Here is a 6,568-nt window from a genome sequence, read left to right as displayed (position 1 = left end):
GTATGTCTGGGGAGAGTTCTGGACTAAGCCTTGTATTCTAAACTTGTGTTGGCTTTTACTACATCATTCTCTCAATCCTACCAGAATTAAGTTTATAAGCTCAGATACTATAAGCCAATCACAATCCAACAGGAGTGTAGGACACCTTTAACTCAAGTGTTTTGGTTTAACCTGTGTACAAACCTACAGTGATATTTGTAGGAAAATGTACTCAGATATTACATAGTGCATATGAGCTACTTTGTGAGTATGTACATAGTAAATTCCAACAGAAACCCAGAGTTGTGCCATCCTAAAACCCTTAACTCAAGTCTTTTGGTTTTCTTGTGTGCTAGTCTACAGCAATATTTTTTGGAGATTGTAAAATTGTACATATGTTACGGTTAGCTTGGTTAAAGGTATCTGCTTGATAAAAAATACACAGTAATGTGTGAAAACAAATATAAAAACAACATTGATGTTTCAGTCTTGTTGGTTCATTTAGCTTTATATAGATAGTCATTTACAATTTAATACCCAAAGATATGTCATTAACAAAATCAAAAGTTAAAATTGAAGGGATTCATCTCATTTTTGTTGAATTCATTTTGTCTAGGACCAAATATTTATTAACACAACTCAGTAACAGTTATAGCAATGTTGATTGTATGTAACATCATAGTGAACATATTTATTTATATCAATTTACTGTTGTTAACCAAGAAGTCATTGGGCAATGAGGGGATCCATTGCATGTATTTACCATGGTAGTGTCTAGTTCCTATAACAATGTAACTACAATTTCAGGGTGTGTACTGTCACTGCCTTATTTTATTCTGACTAAACCCATCTAAGTTTAGTAAAACTAAACTCTGCATAAATTCTTAGAATATTGAATGGATTCAGTTACTTAATTAACATTCTGAGAGTAATTTTTAAAATGTTTCCTTAGTCCCAAGTGTCAAAAGGTATTTTATGAATCAAATGATTTGTTTACCTTGGATAAGGGTCAGGTCAAGTCAGGTGAAGCTAACAGCATTAGGACAACACCAGATGTTAATCTCCCAAAATAGTTACAATGGACTTGTTTTCGGTGATGTACAGGTACAGCCTGTAGATGTACTGATTCCCAAATGAAGCTAGTTAATGTGTGTCATATAACGCTTCACATGTCTATTCTGTTGTCTTATGATACTCAATGGCATAAAATTGACACCATCAGTATCCTCATATCATAGATGACTTTGAAACTCTTCCCAGTCTTTTGACTATTACTTGACCAGGCAACATTTCCCGAACTATTGAGTGATCATCTACACATTTACCACTGCGATCTGTTAAACCTCGCTTGCCCACATTTTTGAGGAATCACAGGATGGTAAATGTATGTTGTGTATAATGATTGCATGGCATCTACATGTATCATCTGACTTCACCCATAGTAAACTCCTAGCTTCAGTAAAGGGTTGGGATAATGTTGACTATTTTACATATTTGTTGAGTAATGACAACGTACAGGAAAGATCAGAAAATATTTACACAAAGTAGTTACGTATAAATTAAATAACTGTGTTATTAATTGTATGTAGTTCCCTATAATTCATTTATGATTATACCATTTCTTGCCTTTTATTTTAATTTCTTGCCAAAAAGGATAAGGGAATAAAAACTAGTTTGCCAAAACACTGTCTAATAATTGTTAAAAGTGTAGTTTAGGATAAAAGTTTGAGTTATTTATTTACGTAGTACCAGTGATACCTGCACTGGTATATATGTGTGCATACTAGTTGCATTTGCACTGCACTGAGTGCGATACTGAAAACATTATTGCATACCTGTATGTAAATGATATGCAAATGAGGATGCTATCATCCATACACAATATTGCGTGATCACACGGTATGATTTTAATGGAAATTTACTGTTTTGGATGAACATATGATGTAATAATAACATAACGCATACTGCATGATATGAGTGCCAGCAGGGACATGTTTATACGTCCCTGGTGGCAGTGTTGGTAATCCGGAATATTTGCACTCACTTTCACTTGCAGAGAACACTGCAAGCACTCTTGCAAATACTCCAATACGCCACACTTGCATTCACTTGTCATGGGGTTCTTTCATAGTATTGTCATTGCATTTGTTAAGGGGTTTGGAAACCCACTTATACTCCATACCTTGTATTTGATGGGAACCCTGGTGAAATACTTTGAGAACTTAGGTAGATTTTACTGACTATATGTTCCGTTAACATCGACACACAAAATATACCAGTCTTCATTCTACTGTGTTTCTTCTATTAGCAATTTATATTGTGCAATGAGATGAGATCTGATCACTTGGAAATTAGAATTCGGTAATCTGAAATATCTAATGAAAATCTAATGTGATATGTGCAAATGCTAGAAGTATGAGTGGTGTTGATGAATGGTTGCAATGTGTGTATGTCAGCACATGTTAACTTGAATCAAAATTATTTGTTGTATATACAATAATCAAAACATCTTTGATCTGGAAGACATTTATTTATAATCAAACACACCTAATCAAAACTCTGCTTCATGGTAATTGTTTACCATGTTTACTTTTTGAAAGTGACATCCTCTTCAGGGGTGAACAAATCATTTTGTGAACTGGTGGTCCCCGGACCAGTGCCTTAAAAAATCCAGTGATCTTGCTGAAAGAATTAGTGGTCCCAGGTCCTGCTAATGTCAAACATTAAATCTTACCTATGAATCTGTATATTCAGACAACTTTTTAACATAGTTATTAACAGTAAGGTACTGGTCCGATGGACCAGACAAGGTAAAATTTGTGTGGTTCTCCCAAAAAAATCTCTAGACCCAGTACCAGTGGATTTGTTCACCCCTGCTCTTGTTTTCATGTAAAAGAGATCAGCTATACCACAGTCACAGTATAAATCCTTATCAAACTAATCAGCCTATGTTACATAGGGTAATTAGTCTACATGAATTATCAACCAGTCAGGTTTTGGATACTTAGATGTCATTCCCCATATTTTTCTTCGTTCAGACAGGGAAAATACGAGTGACCTAAGGGGTCTTTGTAACTACGAGTCAATAGATGAGTAGTGACAACCCTTAGGTCACGAGTATTTTCTGGCTGAATGATGAAAGATATTGGAGCATAACATAATTATACCAGTGCCTGTAATATCAAAGAAAAATCAGGGAAAGTAATGGCAATGCTGAATGTTTTGAGTCATATTTCGAACACAGCAGAACCAGTGACGTAGACATGCATTGTGGTGACATAGACTCACGTTGTCGTGACGTAGAACGACCTGAGTATGTATTCCATATTTTCTGTTCTAAATGGCTTGTGCATGGTATAATGTACTTTGTATAACACTTGTAGCTTAGCTTGATGGTGATTTACTAAACTAGTTTCTGCAATGTTCAAAATTGGCAGCATGTCAAAGGTCATTTACTTCATCGGTGGCCATTTTGTTAATGTTTACTGGTACATGTAATTATTTGTATTGGCTTTTTGTTGATGATTGAATTCTATAGAGATATACTTTTCATTTATTTTTGGTACATGCAAACGTTGAACAGGAATGAGAACAGGTTTCAGCAATTCAAATATAAGATGTTACCTGAAACAAACTCCTACTAACTTTGGTGATTTGGTATATAGTCAAAACCTAGACTTGGCTGATTTCATGTTATACCGTACACTAGTCGTGCACCGCACTCCATTTCAAGACACTCCCTGAGGTCTGTTTTCAAGTGTTCAACCACCAAGTTATTATAATGTTAGTTGCTACAGATGTCATCATTTTGCCTAATAATATGTGACCTGATTTGGGGTTATTAATAACCATATATGTAAATGAATGAATTATTTAAATATTGAAATTTGAGATAATGAAGTTGAATATTCATAACCCTCAAATCATGACAATTTAATTAACAATATTTGACAAATTGTACTTATTTTTGCCAATGGCTGTATCCTGGCACCATTCAGTATTAGTTTGCAGCTGATAGTGGTTGTTTGATAATGGTAATATACAAATACTATACCATTATAATACGAGTGATTGTTTCCATAACTAGCCATTCCATAATTTTGAATTACAAGAAATATAATATTGTTAAATATTGTTCCAGGAATATGTAAGTTATTGACAGTCTGTTTTGACAAAGACTGTTACAGTCGGTGCGGCGGGGATACTCTCAGTGTGTTTTAGCCTGTTTACAGCACTATAGCAGTATTGTGATTAATCTCTCACACCACACTTGTGAGTAGAATTGCAAACAACTGATAATGCGATTTGGAAATCGTGATGCATAATTGTCTATATGATCAATCAAATGAAATCGTTATGTTGATGGCCTGGTGAAGTTACATACTCAATTGCATGTTTTCATCTACATAATAACTTCATTTGAATGATCATGTCTGACAACCTGATGATGATGATGATGAACAACCAGATTAGGCATACTGAGATTTTCAAATCGTATTATGAGCTGTTTGCATTTCTAGTCACAAGTGTGGAATGAGGGATTAAACGGACCACCATTAGCACTGTAAACAGGCTACAGTGTATTATGACTGTAATTTGCAATTCTTAAGTTTTTGTTCTTGACATATACCAATGTAATGAAATCTTTTTTCACTATTTATTTTCAGTGTTTGGGAAATGGCTTTCAGAAATCTACTTTGATTGTAGTGGAATTAGATGAATTCATTTGAATCCATCTGATTCAAAAGTTCACATCTCTGATTTTGATAGATTAGATTTTGATCTTTGATCTAACTATAAAATATTGTTTATGTTTACCACTTTATTCTAACACTTATATCATCTGGCAAAATTAATACCTGTGTTTTTATTCCTATTGTTTATATTTATTAGTACATAATTTTAAAAATTTATATTGTGTACTGGAGGCTATTTAGTATTATCCAAATTATAATATGTTATATTTGCAATATCAATGATGTAAGTATATTGTACAGTATTGTATTGTTTTCTTGTAACCCTAACAATAAAAACCTTTGTGGGATATTATACCTGATTGTATACTTGTATTTAGCTTCCATTAATATACACTTATTGCCTTGCCATGAGGGCACTAGTAGACATCTATTACCTCAAGGGCTGTTATGCTGAAAGCCAAGGGAAATAGTTGCTACATGCATGAGAAGATGATGATGAGTTGCTGTACATGGTTGGTTGTGTTAGCGCCCTCTATAGGTGGTGTGTACACTTATTGCATGGCTATGAGGGCATGTACTAAAAGATGTCAATTTTACCTTGAGGGCTGTTCTGCAGCAACCACAACTATACCAAGGCTGAAAGTTGAGTAAAATAGTTGCTTCATATCAGCCCTGTGGGTAATATGACATCTACTAGTACCCGAATAAAACCAGGCAGTAAGTGTTTCATAGCACATCACATTTCCATGGCACAAATTATTTCCAGAATGAAAGCAATCACCTCTAAGATTACCATACTACATGATGTGCCCTAGGGAAAGTAGAATACAACTAGTGCCTCGCTATATGCAAATTGAGGTCACTATGGGTCATTCATCAATACCATGTTACACATTAATCTAAGCCAATCACTGAAGGCTGTATGTAAGTCAAGTGTTAAAATTTATTTTACTTATTTATTGATTTACAGTCATTTGTATTACAAGAAATATAATCATAATAATGATGATGATAACAATTATAAAGCCCCTTTCACAATGAGTGTTGAGAGATTCCGACGTAATTGCTCACGCATTTGACCATCATGACTGTCATTACTGATTGGAACAAGTCCCACTTGCAGCCACTGTGGAAGGAAAGGACTACCATCACTGACAAAACAGAGGACAGAAAACTATACATTCAAAATACAGATGAATATGAAATACAAGAGACCAGCTCTGAACCAAAATAGTTTGCCAAAATAACAAGAACTTCGTTACATAGAAAAAGAGATGAAACGGATAATCAAAAATAAGTCGTACTATAATTGCACCATGGATGTAGTAATGACTGCACAGTAATAAGGGCATAACTGATACTGTTCAAAAGAAATGCTAAACATTCAGGAAATGAATTTGACACTTTGGTTATCTTTCCAGCTGTGTCTATTGTATATGAACAATGGGGGGATTTGGTGGTAGATAGGATTAGGACCCAGTAAGGCAACAGATGCTATGCTATGCTATGTGAGTGTGACAATCATGACATGATATATGTCGCCCCTTGCCTGGCCAGGTGATGATAATACTGAGCTAGAAGTGTACACATTTGGATTGGGGACAAACACAGCATGCACTTTCCCTATGTTCACCCAGGACAACAAATAAGCCATACATGATACAACATTCACAAGCCCCGGTCAATTTAGAAGCCTGATAGGGCATATTTAGAAGACTTTCATACTGATGTTTTCAAAATAGCTGAAAGGTTTCCAAATTACATAAATTTAACCTCATCTTCAACTACTAGTACTGTACATGTATATGTTGTGAAAGGTGTAGACAACGGCTGCACGGAATATATGTGGCCGACTGAACGAGTTATTTACAAATTGCATTTAATTTCCTGTA

Source organism: Glandiceps talaboti, chromosome 7, assembly GCF_964340395.1.
Source record: "Glandiceps talaboti chromosome 7, keGlaTala1.1, whole genome shotgun sequence".
In the NCBI taxonomy this organism is placed as follows: Eukaryota; Metazoa; Hemichordata; class Enteropneusta; family Spengelidae; genus Glandiceps; species Glandiceps talaboti.
The sequence above is the reverse complement of the archived record's forward strand: the minus strand, read 5'-3'. Positions refer to the sequence as shown.